The sequence below is a fragment of the Entelurus aequoreus genome, linkage group LG10, assembly GCF_033978785.1.
Source record: "Entelurus aequoreus isolate RoL-2023_Sb linkage group LG10, RoL_Eaeq_v1.1, whole genome shotgun sequence".
NCBI classification, from domain to species: domain Eukaryota; kingdom Metazoa; phylum Chordata; class Actinopteri; order Syngnathiformes; family Syngnathidae; genus Entelurus; species Entelurus aequoreus.
Genome location: NC_084740.1, coordinates 61,656,472 through 61,674,259, shown reverse-complemented (window position 1 = coordinate 61,674,259; position 17,788 = coordinate 61,656,472).

Here is a 17,788-nt window from a genome sequence, read left to right as displayed (position 1 = left end):
CTCAGCACGCTCTGGCGAAAGATTGCACGCCTCCTTCTTTTATTTGACTCTCTCCGACCACCTGACCACAGCTGCTTCTAAAGGACCGCGGATGTCGTTGTGTTTCGTGCAGCCCTTTGAGACACTTGTGATTTAAACATTGATTGATTGATTGTTTTTGTGAGGTCCCCACTTCCACAGGAGTGACGAGGTCACGGCTATTGTCCACAAATGTAATTGTCAACAATGTGCTGCAAGTTTATTTGCAACAAACTTCAAAAGTTTAATCCCACTTTTGTGTCCGGGCGTGCAGTCGGCAATGAAAGGCGGGCCTGTGAGACGCCGCACAAAACCAAACACTTTCCTCGCTGGCGACGGGATGCAGATTGAAGAAAATGTCGTGAGCAAAAATCAAATCCGCCTCCACGGACTTGGACTGTCGGAAAAGCGCAGGCGGACAGAAAACAAGTCGGCTGGCCGCAGCCCATGTTTGACTTACACTCCGTGTTGATTTATCTGCTGCCCGGCGTGTGTAATCCAATGTCTAACTGTTCATTAGTCAATTAACACATTTCAACCTTTACATCATCCAGCATGTGTTTCCAATTCACGCCAGCAAAAGCTGGTTTTAGAGCTGCGCTCATAAGGGCGGGGATATTTTTCACCGTGTTGGCCGTGCTGACACGTAGTATAGTGTTACGTGGCGCCTTCGTCCACCCGGAGGTCAGCGTGAGAACAACGCGGCAAAGTGACGACGCCGGGCCGACGTTGCAAAAACAAAAGAGCTCACAAATTGCAACGTCTTAGCCGTGAATATTGAAACATGTTTTTGTCCGGTGAAAACAAAGTTTGCAAATGAGACAGAAGAAAAATGCATATTGAATTCAAAATATAAATACAAGGTATTGTTTCCATTTAATAGATTTTATTTATTTGTAAAAAACATTGAGTAAACAACCTGATAGTGCTACAGTGTGTTAAAAATAAAATAAAATAAAAGGATAATAAAACATAAATAAAAATAAAAACTAGAACAACTAGTATGCATATACTGTATCTTTTTTTAAAGGAAGGGTTTTTAAGCCTTTTTTAAAAGCATCCACAGTCTGTGGTGCCCTCAGGTGGTGTTTGCATATTGTGGACTACATGTACAAAGTTATATGGCAATCTGAAACCTTTAAATCAGTAGCCTATAGGCATACTTTGGTAAAATGTATCCTCTTTAGTTTCGGGCGTCCATTAAGCTGCTAAGCATGCTCTACTTATTTTCAGCAGTATAACCATTGCTAGTGTTGGTTATATCAATCAATCAATCAATCAATGTTTATTTATATAGCCCTAAATCACAAGTGTCTCAAAGGGCTGTACAAGCCACAACGACATCCTCGGTACAGAGCCCACATAAGGACAAGGAAAACAAAAGAGCTCACAAATTGCAACGTCTTAGCCATGAATATTGAAACATGTTTTTGTCCGGTGAAAAAAAAGTTTGCAAATGAGACAGAAGAAAAATGCATATTGAATTCAAAATATAAATACAAGGTATTGTTTCCATTTAATAGATTTTATTTATTTGTAGAAAACATTGAGTAAACAACCTGATAGTGCTACAGTGTGTTAAAAATAAAATAAAATAAAAGGATAATAAAACATAAATAAAAATAAAAACTAGAACAGCCAAATAGCTAAAACTAGTATGCATATACTGTATCTTTTTTTAAAAGAAGGGTTTTTAAGCCTTTTTTAAAAGCATCCACAGTCTGTGGTGCCCTCAGGTGGTGTTTGCATATTGTGGACTACATGTACAAAGTTATATGGCAATCTGAAACCTTTAAATCAGTAGCCTATAGGCATACTTTGGTAAAATGTATCCTCTTTAGTTTCGGGCGTCCATTAAGCTGCTAAGCATGCTCTACTTATTTTCAGCAGTATAACCATTGCTAGTGTTGGTTATATCAATCAATCAATCAATCAATGTTTATTTATATAGCCCTAAATCACAAGTGTCTCAAAGAGCTGTACAAGCCACAACGACATCCTCGGTACAGAGCCCACATAAGGACAAGGAAAACAAAAGAGCTCACAAATTGCAACGTCTTAGCCGTGAATATTGAAACATGTTTTTGTCCGGTGAAAACAAAGTTTGCAAATGAGACAGAAGAAAAATGCATATTGAATTCAAAATATAAATACAAGGTATTGTTTCCATTTAATAGATTTTATTTATTTGTAAAAAACATTGAGTAAACAACCTGATAGTGCTACAGTGTGTTAAAAATAAAATAAAATAAAAGGATAATAAAACATAAATAAAAATAAAAACTAGAACAGCCAAATAGCTAAAACTAGTATGCATATACTGTATCTTTTTTTTAAAAGAAGGGTTTTTAAGCCTTTTTTAAAAGCATCCACAGTCTGTGGTGCCCTCAGGTGGTGTTTGCATATTGTGGACTACATGTACAAAGTTATATGGCAATCTGAAACCTTTAAATCAGTAGTCTATAGGCATACTTTGGTAAAATGTATCCTCTTTAGTTTCGGGTGTCCATTAAGCTGCTAAGCATGCTCTACTTATTTTCAGCAGTATAACCATTGCTAGTGTTGGTTATATCAATCAATCAATCAATCAATCAATGTTTATTTATATAGCCCTAAATCACAAGTGTCTCAAAGGGCTGTACAAGCCACAACGACATCCTCGGTACAGAGCCCACATAAGGACAAGGAAAACTCACCCCAGTGGGACGTCAATGTGAATGACTATGAGTTATATATATATATATATATATATATATATATATATATATATATATATATATATATATATATATATATATATATATATATATATATATATATATATATATATATATATATATATATATATATATATATCTGAAAATAGCCTAATTCTGTGTCAAATGTGTTGGTTAGAGATTTGTTATTGACCTCCAAGTCCGAGTCCATGGTTCTCGCCCGGAAAAGGGTGGAGTGCCATCTCCGGGTTGCGGGGGGGATCTTGCCCCAAGTGGAGGAGTTCAAGTACCTCGGAGTCTTGTTCACGAGTGAGGGAAGAGTGGATGGTGAGATCGACAGGCGGATGGGTGCGGCGTCTTCAATAATGCGGACGCTGTATCGATCCGTTGTGGTGAAGAAGGAGCTGAGCCGGAAGGAAAAGCTCTCAATTTACCAGTCGATCTACGTTCCTATTCTCACCTATGGTCATGAGCTTTGGGTTGTGACCGAAAGAACAAGATCACGGGTACAAGCGGCCCGGGTGGCGGGTCTCTCCCTTAGAGATAGGGTGAGAAGCTCTGTCATCCTTGAGGAGCTCAAAGTAAAGCCGCTGCTCCTCCACATGGAGAGGAGCCAGATGAGGTAGTTGGGGCATCTGGTCAGGATGCCACCCGAACGCCTCCCTAGGGAGGTGTTTTGGGCACGTCTGACCGGTAGGAGGCCAAGGGGAAGACCAAGGACACGTTGGGAAGACTATGTCTCCCGGCTGGCCTGGGAACACCTTGGGATCCCCTCAGGAGGAGCTGGACCAAGTGGCTGAAGTCTGGGCTTCTCTGCTTAGGCTGCTGCCCCCGCGACCCGACCTTGGATAAGCGGAAGAAGATGGATGGATGGACAAAACACTTGTCTATTCAGCTATTGTGGTCCCAGCACCTCAACCCCTAGTAAGAGGCAGTGGAAGTTTGAAGCTCCTTGGAGTAGTCCACATCCAGCTGGAATTCAGTTCTGGCAACCTCAGTCAGGGAGAGAGGGGGAGGGGACTACAGGATCTTGACCGTGATTGCAGTACCACTGCTGGCCACATTATTACATATGGCTCCTTTAAGCTCGTGAGACTGTCAAACTACTCAACTTTCTTCAAGTTGCATGCTGGCTTATTCTCAGTCTTTCTATTCTCTGGCAGACCTTTATGTGAGCTTTTATTCATGGTCTTGAGAAGGTGCACAGTGTTTTCCAGAAGCCCAAACACGTCAGTCGCCTAAGCGGGTGGCCCACGTTGGACGCGGGACAAATGCGCCCAAAGCTGCGTCCCCGCTGCCAAACTCCCGACAGCCTGTCCCCAGGACGACCGGCCTGCTCCACCAGGACTGTGTTCCATTTCAAATAACCTGCGGATAAACAAACAGAGGCCCTAAGTTGACTGTGCTGTAATTGGTCAGGAAACCAGCAGAGACAAGCTCATTTCAAGTAAACGGATCAGCTCTGAGCCGCTGAAGTGGACTTGGCACGCAAGCGGCCATTGGAACCGTTTGGAAAGTCCAAGTGAAGCTTTTTCTTCACTCTTGAGATATTCGCTGAAATGTCTCAGGTATATCGGGGAGGGGGGCGGGGGAAGGGGTTTTTGCAGTGGAAACAAAACGTGTGTCAGAGCATGTCGTCGTTAAATATATAGCGCACAGTTAAATATAGAAGGTGTTTATACGGCAGGTGATGTAAGACGACTCAAAAGAAAACAAGGGAAATTCTGATAATATTAGTTTCTGCATGGTGGCCTTCTTTTTTTCCCAAGCAGACAAACACACACACGCGCACACACACACACACACACACACACACACACACACACACACACACACACACACACACACACACACACACACACACACACACACACACACACACATACTGGTTATCATTTGGAATGGGGACCAAGTTTTTGATCATCACTTGTGGGGACCAGCCTTTATATAGGTTGGGGATAGGGATGTCCGATATTATCGGCCGATAAATGCGTTAAAATGTAACATCGGAAATTATCGGTATCGTTTTTTTTATTATCGGTATCGTTTTTTTTTTTTTTTTTTTAATTAAATCAACATAAAAAACACAAGATACACTTACAATTAATGCACCAACCCAAAAAACCTCCCTCCTCATTCACACAAAAGGGTTGTTTCTTTCTGTTATGAATATTCTGCTTCCTACATTATATATCAATATATATCAATACAGTCTGCAAGGGATACAGTCCGTAAGCACACATGATTGTGCGTGCTGCTGCTCCACTAATAGTACTAACCTTTAACAGTTAATGTTACTCATTTTCATTAATTACTAGTTTCTATGTAACTGTTTTTATATTGTTTTACTTTCTTTTTTATTCAAGAAAATGTTTTTAATTTATTTATCTTATTTTATTTTATAATTTTTTTTTTAAAAGTACCTTATCTTCACCATACCTGGTTGTCCAAATTAGACATAATAATGTGTTAATTCCACGACTGTATATATCGGTTGATATCGGTATCGGTTGATATCGGTATCGGTAATTAAAGAGTTGGACAATATCGGAATATCGGATATCGGCAAACAGCCATTATCGGACATCCCTAGTTGTGGAGGCATGAAAAAAAATTGGTAAAATGGCCACTGCCCAGTTAGCTGTTAGAATAATGATGTATATATTATCACACTAACTTTAGTATGCTTAAAGTCCATTGCTTTAGTTATTAGCTATTGTGCTCAAGTTAGACTTTTCTAATCTATGCAAGGACAAAACTTCTTGTCTGAGGGGTGGCGTCAGCCGCAGATGTTATCTTTGTTTTAGCCCGCTAACAGCCAAGGATTTCAACGACCTCAATGAAGATAAGATGACAACACGCAGACGAAGCAGAGACTTCAAGGACCCCAACGAAAATAAGATGACAGCACACAGACGAAGCGGGGACAAGGCGAAATCACAAGGCCCCCAGCACATTCCGTCACGTATCGTGCGTCCTGGACCTGCTTTGCATAATATATGTGACCACTCCTTTTAGAGGCGGCCTTAGTGTTGTTGACTGTGGAACTCCTGAATAAATAGAGGGGCGCAGGAGCTGAACCTTAGAGCGTAGGGCGAGACTGTGACTAAGTGTGCAGCTCCATGCGTTCTCCCCATGAGCTAAATTGAACTCTGTCTCTGCATGATTCCTTGCTTCTTGTCTGATTAATAGATGTCATCAGTGTTTGAACCTGACATTGCTCATACACGTCTTTAAATCTCTGCATGGATGAAGTCATGTGCTGATCATTCTTACTGGGGACCCTGGGGGAAAAGAGTGAATATGGTTCATTGGGACCACATTTCAATAATTTTGCATAATTCACACACATTTGTACGTGACTACTGAGGAGCATTTAAAAACAATTAAAATCTTAAAAGCTTAAAAATCACTTAGGCATCTTCAGAATGGGATCTGACTATCATTTAAAAAGGTTTCCCTTTAGGGGACCTGTTTTTTATTTGTCCCCATACCGTCAGAGGTCCCCTAAAGGTGACTGTGTAAAGCAGGCCTGGGCAATTATTTTGACTCGGGGCCCACATTTAGAGAAAAAAAATGTGTCTGGGGGCCGGTATATCTATTTTTAGGAACACTAATACAAAACCTCACAATAATGTCTGATTGAATGCTAAAATCGTTTTGACAGACGTAATGGAATTTTAAATTTTTCTATGAAGGATAAAACACTGAATATTGACAAAATATGAACGTCGCACCCCCTTTCGATCGACACATTGTACAATCAAGTGAAATGCAACAAACAGTGAAATATGAACGCAAAGGGTACAAAATAAACCCACCTACAATCTGATATATCTGATACATCACTAAGCTTTAGAACTTTGTTGTGAAAGTCTCCTTTCGCGTCTGTGGAAACGCTTCCCGCCCACACTACTTGGTGCCTCGTCTGAGCTGCTGTGACGTATATTACCATAGTAACTAATTAGATTACCATAGTCACTGATTAGATGACCATAGTAACTAGTATATCATCCAAAAGCGCAGATTTGAAATACTTAGTATAGTTGAAGACTTAGAAAACATCACTGCACATCATAATGGCAGCTACACTTTCCATTTTAAAGATCTAAAAAAATTATTTGAGTACCTTGAAGGTAGAAAAGCGCTATACAAGTATAACCCATCTATCATGTATTTATCTGGGAATGTCCGGCGGGCCAGATAAAAAAGCTGAACGGGCCTTAATTTGCCCAGGTCTGGTGTGAACAGAGTGATGTCCCCATTAAGTAAGCATTGCCAGAAAACACACACACACACACACACATACACACACTGGTTATTATTTGGAATGGGACCAAGTTGTTGATCATACCTACCTCCAGTTAGCCAGTTAGCTCATCCTGGGGGATCCTGGGGGAAAAGAGTTAATATGGTTCATGGGGACCACATTTAAATAATTTTGCATAATTCACACACATTTGTACGTGACTACTAAGGAGCATTTAAAAAAAAAAAATCTTAAAAGCTTAAAAATCATTTAGGCATCTTCAGAATGGACCTGACTATCATTCAAAAAGGTTTCCCTTTAAGGCAGGACTGGGCAATTATTATAATTTTTTTTTACTGAATGAGACACCCAGAATGTACAGGAAAATAAAGAATGTGGGATTTACAATATTAACTATGAACGATAAAACACTGAATATTATCATTTATAATATTGACAACATATGAACGCCACACCCCCTCTCCATTGACATATTTTACAATTAAGCGAAATTCAACAAACAATGCGACAAAAAAATGCAACAAACACAGTAAAATATGAACGCGGAGGGTAAAAAAAATTACTCTGTGAAAACGCACCCTCACTGCTTGGTACCTGGTCTGAGGTGCTGTGACGTAGATTACCATAGTGTGGAGGGAGGGTGTGGCCTGCGGGCCTGCCGCGGAACGGGGTGTGCCAGGACCGGCCTCGAAGACAGCGACAGGTGAGTAGTTGGCCCAGGTGGGCCTTGTTATCTAATCACATGTCGCCTTTATTAGCAGCAGCCGGAGCGAGACACGTTGTTGGAGTTGGAGTGGGAGCCAGAGAGAAAGAGAGAGACACGGACTCAGAAAAATACATTTTGCTGGAAAGCAAAAGCCTTGCACGATTTATGAAAATAAAACAGTGTTGTACCCGGAAATCCAGGCTCTCATGGCAGTGTGTGGTGGTCCGAGGAACCCACTAGAGGGCAACCTCCACACATATTAACTAGTATGTTATGCAAAAGCGCAGATTCCAAGCATTGAAAGACTTAGTATAGTTGAAGACTTACGGTCATTAGAAAACATGAGTGCACATCATAATGCCAGCTACACTTTACTCAGCAAAATTATGACAAAAGTCATATTTTACTCAAAAATGTTTACAATTTTACAAGGACAACAAAAATATTGGCTACATTGTGATACAAGCCAAAATGTTGCATTAAAAAGTAATAATTTAACATAAAAAAGGTAATCATTTTACGAGAAAATATTGCAATATTACAGAAACAGAAAGAGTATGAGAAATTGTTCCCAATTTTACAAGAAAAAGTCGACACATTGTGAGAAAAAGACTGCTTTTAGTTCATTTTTATTTTTTGTTTGTAATTGTTTTTTAATCTTCATGATGTACTTCAAGTTATTGCAGTATGTCTCTATAAACACATTTATTTTATTTTTTGAATTAATTTTGGCCATTTCAATTTTTTACACACACTTGTCATTACATATGTTGGTCAGAGGGGGAGCACTTCAAATTTTTACACATACTTGTTATTTCACATGTTGACCAGAGGGGGAGCATTTTTAAAACCGACACAAAGTCAATTGAAAAATCCCTCCTTTTTGGGACCACCCTCATGTTGATAGATTTCACCACCAGGGGTGCAAGTGAGACCTTCTCTATTAGATACAATTGTTTTCCGTATTGGGACCAGGATTTATGTCATCACTTGTTCACACCTCCTCATATGGAAGGTACAAACCCCGGAAATTGTGTTAGATGTAAATATAAACGGAATACAATGATTTGCAAATCCTTTTCAAGCCATATTCAGTTGAATATGCTACAAAGACAACATATTTCATGTTCAAACTCATAAACTTTATTTTTTGCATATAATAATTCACTTATAATTTCATGGCTGCAACACGTGACAAAGTAGTTGGGAAAGGGCATGTTCACCACTGTGTTACATGGCCTTTCCTTTTAACAACACTCAGTAAAGGTTTGGGAAGTGAGGAGACACATTTTTGAAGTGGAATTCTTTCCCATTCTTGCTTGATGTACAGCTTAAGTTGTTCAACAGTCCGGGGGTCTCCCTTCTGCTATTTTAGGTGCCACACATTTTCAATGTCTGGACTACAGGCAGGCCAGTCTAGTACCCGCACTCTTTTACTATGAAGCCACGTTGATGTAACACGTGGCTTGGCATTGTCTTGCTGAAATAAGCAGGGGCGTCCATGGTAACGTTGCTTGGATGGCAACATATGTTGCTCCAAAAGCTGTATGTACTTTCAGCATTAATAGTGCCTTCACAGATGTGTAAGTTACCCATGTCTTGGCCACTAATACACCCCCATACCATCACACATGCTGCCTTTTACACTTTGCGCCTATAACAATCCGGATGGTTCTTTTCCTCTTTGGTCCGGAGGACACCACGTCCACAGTTTCCATAAACAATTTGAAATGTGGACTTGTCAGACCACAGAACACTTTTCCACTTTGTATCAGTCCATCTTAGATGAGCTCAGGCCCAGCGAAGCCGACAGCATTTCCGGGTGTTGTTGATAAACGGTTTTCGCCTTGCATAGGAGAGTTTTAACTTGCACTTACAGATGTAGCGACCAACTGTAGTTACTGACAGTGGGTTTCTGAAGTGTTCCATGTGGTGATATCCTTTACACACTGATGTGGCTTGTTGATGCAGTACAGCCTGAGGGATGGAAGGTCACGGGCTTAGCTGCTTACGTGCAGTGATTTCTCCACATTCTCTGAACCCTTTGATGATATTACGGAGCATAGATGGTGTTTGATCCTGTTCCGTCTCCCTTTAATGTTTGATCCTGTTCTGTCTCCCTGTAATGTTTGATCCTGTTCCGTCTCTCTGTAATGTTTGATCCTGTTCCGTCTCCCTGTAATGTTTGATCCTGTTCCTTGCAATAGCTGCTTGAGAAAGGTTGTTCTTAAACTGTTCAACAATTTGCTCAGGCATTTGTTGACAAAGTGGTGACCCTCGCCCCATCCTTGTTTGTGAATGAATGAATCTACTTTTATACCCAATCATGGCACCCACCTGTTCCCAATTAGCCTGTTCACCTGTGGGATGTTCCAAATAAGTGTTTGATGAGCATTCCTCAACGTTATCAGTATTTATTGCCACCTTTCCCAACTTCTTTGTCACGTGTTGCTGCCATCAAATTATAAAGTTAATGATTATTTGCACAAAAATAAAGTTTATGAGTTTGAACATGAAATATGTTGTCTTTGTAGCATATTCAACTGAATATGGCTTGAAAAGGATTTGCAAATCATTGTATTCCGTTTATATTTACATCTAACACCATTTCCCAACTCATATGGAAACGGGGTTTGTACTTTTCCTTGTTGATGTCTCAAGAAGGGTAGAAATACAAACACACACACACACACACACACACACACACACACACACACACACACACACACACACACACACACACACACACACACACACACACACACACACACACACACACACACACACACACACACACACACACACAGTGGTTAGCCTGGCCAACCTTGTTGACCCACTGGCTTAGCTGTGGTTACACGCTGGACGCAAAGCACTCATTAATGATTTGAGCCCGCTCTTAACTCGTGTAAACAAACAGAGCGCGGCGGCCATCATTACCGTAACGCCGCACACGCGTGCCGCCTCCTCAATCAGCCCCTCTATTGATTTGTCAGCTTTCTTCTTCTTAAAAAAAAAAAAAAAAGTCTCCCAACTTGAGGCCGTGTGAAAAACCTCAGCGCCTGTCAAGCGTGTAAAGTCGAGGACGGCGAGCGCGCTGCCTGGTGGCACCTTCCAAACACTTCACACTGCCGGCGGGGGTGGACAGCGGCGTGCGGTCAGAGTGTTCCACGGGCCATGCCACGGCATCGCCGCAAGCCACAGAGGCATAAAACACCACAGTGGGGTTTTCACGTCGCTTGTAAAAATCCCATCTCAACCCGGGAGCTGCACAGAGATGTCTTTGCATGGGCGGGCGTGTGTGTAGCTTGGCAGCATGGCTGAGGTTTATGCTAATGTCTCGGGTGATGGGTCGGGGGCATCGGTGGTGGCTGTGTGGGGGTTTTCACCAGACATCCAGCTGGCGGGGGTCTTGCCTTTGAGGTCAGCTAAACCAGAGGTGGGGGCACCTTATAGTTTGGTCAACAGGCCAAAATGTTATTTTTTACTTCGACTGACTCCACATACTCTCAGTAAGTCGCTCCATTCGCATACTGTCAGGTTCAAACACCCAACTATCTATTACACAAGACAAGAAGAAGGAATCAGGCAGAGACAGAGTTCAATTTTACTCATGAGGAGAGACGTATGGGGCTGCACACTCAGTTACAGTTTCACCCTACGCTCTGATGCTAGGTTCACACCAACGCCGCTTTGACGGCGCTTTAAAGCGGCGTTAAAGCGCAACAAAGCGTGATTAAAGCGTGAGGGTCCTAATGGATCGTGGGAAAGCTTGTAGTGAAGCGGGACATGCGGCAAGTTCGCCAAAATTTTTTAAACGCTTTAAAAAAATTCTGCGTTCTGTCAAGAATGGAATAAAGCGCCGAGAGCGTATCAAAGCGTGGCAAAGCCTGACAAAGCTCAGCAAAGCTTGACTCAAAGCGTAGGAAAGCTTAACAGATCTTGGTTCAAAGCGCAATAGGAAGTGACTGTGATATTGACGAGTGACATTGAAACTTGATGTAAAACCAACACAGGATTACAAATCCATTCTCTTTTGCATCATTGCCTTTTTTATACCATGATCATTGTTTCTGTACTTCTGCTGTTTGATGTTGCACTTTGACATTACTGTCTATCATTTTTCTGTATGAAAATGTTAATAATAAAGAGATTATGTTACGTTTAAAAGAAATGCCTTTTATTGTTGTCAACTAGCATAAGAAATGAAAGATAGATATTTATTAAGATGACAAAAAAATAAAAGAAATGAAGATATAAAACATAATATAACGGGAAAAAAAGAGAAATTGAAAAAATAAATGAATATAAAAAATAAAAGAAATGCCTTTTATTATTGTCAACTAGCATAAGAAATGAAAGATAAATATTTATTAAGAGGACAAAGAAATAAAAGAAATGAGGATATAAAACATAATATAACGGAAAAAAAAGAGAAATTGAAAAAATAAATGAATATAAAAAATAAAAGAAATGCCTTTTATTATTGTCAACTAGCATAAGAAATGAAAGATAGATATTTATTAAGATGACAAAAAAATAAAAGAAATGAAGATATAAAACATAATATAACGGGAAAAAAAGAGAAATTGAAAAAATAAATGAATATAAAAAATAAAAGAAATGCCTTTTATTATTGTCAACTAGCATAAGAAATGAAAGATAAATATTTATTAAGATGACAAAGAAATAAAAGAAATGAGGATATAAAACATAATATAACGGAAAAAAAAGAGAAATTGAAAAAATAAATGAATATAAAAAATAAAAGAAATGCCTTTTATTATTGTCAACTAGCATAAGAAATGAAAGATAGATATTTATTAAGATGACAAAGAAATAAAAGAAATGAAGATATAAAACATAATATAACGGAAAAAAAAGAGAAATTGAAAAAATAAATGAATATAAAAAATAAAAGAAATGCCTTTTATTATTGTCAACTAGCATAAGAAATGAAAGATACATATTTATTAAGATGACAAAGAAATAAAACAAATGAAGATATAAAACATAATATAACGGGAAAAAAAGAGAAATTGAAAAAATAAATGAATATAAAAAATAAAAGAAATGCCTTTTATTATTGTCAACTAGCATAAGAAATGAAAGATAGATATTTATTAAGATGACAAAGAAATAAAAGAAATGAAGATATAAAACATAATATAACGGAAAAAAAGAGAAATTGAAAAAATAAATGAATATAAAAAATAAAAGAAATGCCTTTTATTATTGTCAACTAGCATAAGAAATGAAAGATAGATATTTATTAAGATGACAAAAAAATAAAAGAAATGAAGATATAAAACATAATATAACGGGAAAAAAAGAGAAATTGAAAAAATAAATGAATATAAAAAATAAAAGAAATGCCTTTTATTATTGTCAACTAGCATAAGAAATGAAAGATAAATATTTATTAAGATGACAAAGAAATAAAAGAAATGAGGATATAAAACATAATATAACGGGGAAAAAAGAGAAATTGAAAAAATAAATGAATATAAAAAATAAAAGAAATGCCTTTTATTATTGTCAACTAGCATAAGAAATGAAAGATAGATATTTATTAAGATGACAAAGAAATAAAAGAAATGAAGATATAAAACATAATATAACGGAAAAAAAAGAGAAATTGAAAAAATAAATGAATATAAAAAATAAAAGAAATGCCTTTTATTATTGTCAACTAGCATAAGAAATGAAAGATACATATTTATTAAGATGACAAAGAAATAAAACAAATGAAGATATAAAACATAATATAACGGAAAAAAAAGAGAAATTGAAAAAATAAATGAATATAAAAAATAAAAGAAATGCCTTTTATTATTGTCAACTAGCATAAGAAATGAAAGATAGATATTTATTAAGATGACAAAGAAATAAAAGAAATGAAGATATAAAACATAATAAATAATAAACATAATATAACGAAAAAAAAAGAGGAATTGAAAAAATAAATGAATATAAAAAATGTGTGGAAAACAGTATACTGAGTTTTTCACATTTTTTTCTTATTTTTGTTGTAACAATGCACAACAGAGCTTGATAATCGTGTCAGAAACTGATTTAAAGCGTCATGACCGCATCAAAGCATAATAAAGTTCAATAAAGCGTAATAAAACGTATCAAAGCGTGATTTCAAGCGTATCAAAGCGGGATCAAATCGTGAGGAATGGTAACAAAGCGGCAACTAATTCGTATCAGAGCGTATCAGAGCGTATCAAAGCATAACATTACTTCGGAGATCGGGATATTCGTGGAAAAATTGACAAAAATGGCGGCGCTTTGCTTGCCGCTTTAAAGCGCGGCAAGCGCCGTTGGTGTGAACCAGGCATTAGGCACAGCACACACTGCAAAAAGTGAAATCTAAGTAAGATGAAATATGTCAAATAAGGGTGATATTTGCTTACTTTCTGTCTGATAAGATCATTCTTCTCACTAAGCAGATTTGATGTTAGAGTGTTTTACTTGTTTGAAGTGTTTTGCTCCTAAATGATGTCAGTAAGATATTACAGCTTGTTGCTGAGATTTGATGAGCTATATTGAGTAAAACATGCTTGAAACTAGAATATCAACTGTTGCAAAGCTGTGTCATCAACACTCACAAGTAGAAAACTACTTTTTTAAAGTACCGTATTTCCTTGAATTGGCGCAGGGAATATAGTATTCGCACGTCTAGAATTACTGCCGGGTCAAACTCGTTTCTCAAAATAATTAACGCATGCTTGGCCTTATCGCCGGTTCATTATTAACGCCGGATCAAATTCGTTTCGCAAAATATCAATTTTATTATCGCATGTCTATAATTTTCGCCGGGTCAAACTCGTTTCGCAAAATATTTAGCATATGTCTAGAACTTCCGCCGGGTCAAATTTGTTACGTCAAGAGTGACGATTTACCTGTCCTCATTTTCAAAATGGAGGAAGCTGCTTTCAGTAGTTTGCAATCGCACAAAGGAAAAAAGATAAAGAGCTATTCACTAGGATTTAAGGTCCAACCTATTGAATACCGGTACGGTATGCTAAAAAGAACAGTAAGCAGCTATGTTGTATTAATATACCGTAGCTGCGTGTGTCAAATACTGTATGAGTCATTAAATGACTCCCGCCTCCTGGTGGTAGAGGGCGCTAGTGATCCTTCTTGCGACTTCCGGTACTGCAGAAGAAGTGACAACACGCAGCAACAGATCATCTTTTTTTCCCTCTCACCTGAACTTTTAACATGGAGGATTACATACCGGTATCTAAAATAAAACACTTTTCTAAACTGGACTTTCAATGGAAGCAGGAGGTAATAATTAAAGGAATATCTCCATCGAGACTTTTAAAACTGAAGAAAGAAAATAAGGAAGACTTCTATAAACAAGTTATCGATGCTTTTGGTCAGAAGGAGCTGCAAATGGACTCCATTTATAAGTACAGGTAAGACCATAATAACGTTTTTTTTTATTAAATGTGCTTTTCATGATGGTATGCTTACATCACACTCAAAGCGCACGCCTAAATTTACCGCATTCCTTTTGGTAAACGCCGGGGTGAGAAGAGGTTTTAAAATAATTAGCGCATGCACAGCCATCCCGCAGGCTTCCGGTAAACGCCGGAATGACAGGAGGTTTTAAATGAATTAGCGCCCCTGCGGCTATTCAAGGAAATACGGTAATACTTTCTTATTTCAAGCATGACATAAAAAAATCATGACTTTGACACAATTGTGTCTCATAATTAAAACAGATGACAGCCAAATGGACTTTGCTGTTTTATTTTCAATGAAACAATAGAAAATATGTACTCATATAGTAGTACAGTTGTTATTTATTTATTTATAGATCTGTATCGCTCTGGAATAACCTGTCTGGAATTCTCACCGGCATTGAAAGTAAACAGGTTTTTAAAAGGAAAGTACCGGTAATATTTTATCTGAGTCTTTAGTTTGCTTGTTGATGATTTTTATTTGGTTTAGTATTGTGTAGTTATATTTATATGGTAATTATTATTCTGTGGCTGTAAATTGTTTGCTTGTTTTCTAATTGATGTTTTTATCATTTTTACTGTATTGTGTAGTTCAGGGGTCACCAACCTTTTTGAAACCAAGAGCTACTTCTTGGGTACTGATTAATGCGAAGGGCTACCAGTTTGATACACACTTAAATAAATTGCCAGAAATAGCCAATTTGCTCAATTTACCTTTAACTCTATGTTATTATTAATTATTAATGATATTTACACTTAAATGAACGGTTTAAAAGAGGAGAAAACACGAAAAAAAATGACAATTAAATTTTGAAACATAGTTTATCTTCAATTTCGACTCTTTAAAATTCAAAATTCAACCGAAAAAAAGAAGAGAAAAACTTAAAAAAATAATTTATGGAACATCATTAGTAATTTTTCCTGATTAAGATTAATTTTAGAATTTTGATGACATGTTTTAAATAGGTTAAAATTCAATCTACACTTTGTTAGAATATATAACAAATTGGACCAAGCTATATTTCTAACAAAGACAAATCATTATTTCTTCTAGATTTTCCAGAACAAAAATTTTAAAAGAAATTCAAAAGACTTTGAAATAAGATTCAAATTTGATTCTACAGATTTTCTAGATTTGCCAGAATAATTTTTTTGAATTTTAATCATAATAAGTTTGAAGAAATATTTCACAAATATTCTTCGTCGAAAAAACAGAAGCTAAAATTAAGAATTAAATTAAAATGTATTTATTATTCTTTACAATGAAACAAAAAAAATTACTTCAACATTGATTTAAATTGTCAGGAAAGAAGAGGAAGGAATTTAAAAAGTAAAAAGGTATATGTGTTTAAAAATCCTAAAATCATTTTTAAGGTTGTATTTTTTCTCTAAAATTGTCTTTCTGGAAGTTATAAGAAGCAAAGTAAAAAAAATAATTAATTTATTTAAACAAGTGAAGACCAAGTCTTTCAAATATTTTCTTGGATTTTCAAATTCTATTTGAGTTTTGTCTCTCTTAGAATTAAAAATGTCGGGCAAAGCGAGACCAGCTTGTTAGTAAATAAATACAATTTAAAAAATAGAGGCAGCTCACTGGTAAGTGCTGCTATTTGAGCTATTTTTACAACAGGCCAGCGGGCTACTCATCTGGTCCTTACGGGCTACCTGGTGCCCGCGGGCACCGCGTTGGTGACCCCTGGTGTAGTTATAATGATATGCTTTTACTTGTAATTGTATTGAGTTTGTGGACCCCAGGAAGACTAGTGGGTTGCTGTGGCAACCAGCTAATGAGGATCCTTAATACAAATCAAATCAATTAGTGAGAATATACTTATTTTAAGGTATTTTGGGGTTCATTGAGGTTAGCTAATTTTACTTGTTTTGGAAAGTCTTGACAAGCCAAATGTTCTTGTTCTATTGGCATATAATTTTGCTTAGTTCAAATAAAATACCCCTCATTTTTCTGTGTTTTTTTCTTGTTTTTGAACACTGACTTTTTGCAGTGTAGGTATTGTTTTTTCAAGTGCAAAATAAAACAGGTAATATGTCATCGCTTCTTCACTTTGTTAGTCCGACAGGATGTAATGCACGATTTTCTTGTTCTATTAGCATATAATTTTGCTTAGTTCAAATAAAATACCCCTCATTTTTGTATTTTTTTTCTTGTTTTTGAACACTGACTTTTTGCAGTGCACGTGCTCCTCTATTTATTCGGGAGGTCCCTAGTTAATGCAAGCAGCCCCGGTAGACAAAATACGTGATTATTCAGAATGGACATGTGCTGACACTCGTAGATCTCGCCCTGTCGCTGTCCTGTCCACGTCGAGGTACTCGATGTCCGTCCTTGGCTGTCAGCAGGCGGGGTCTGGAAACAAACTGCTGATACGAGACAACTCGCAATGGAAGATGTCAAGTTGTGCCTTTGCAACGGATAGAAAAGTACAACTTCAGCACAATTGATAATAACCACAGCAACGGCCTTTAAGCATAAGAGTTGTGTGATAACTTATACATAATTATTGTAACACATACATACTTATTAGAAACCCCTTGGTCCATTCACATGGATGTATAAGAGTCTCTCCATCCTGATACAAATGTC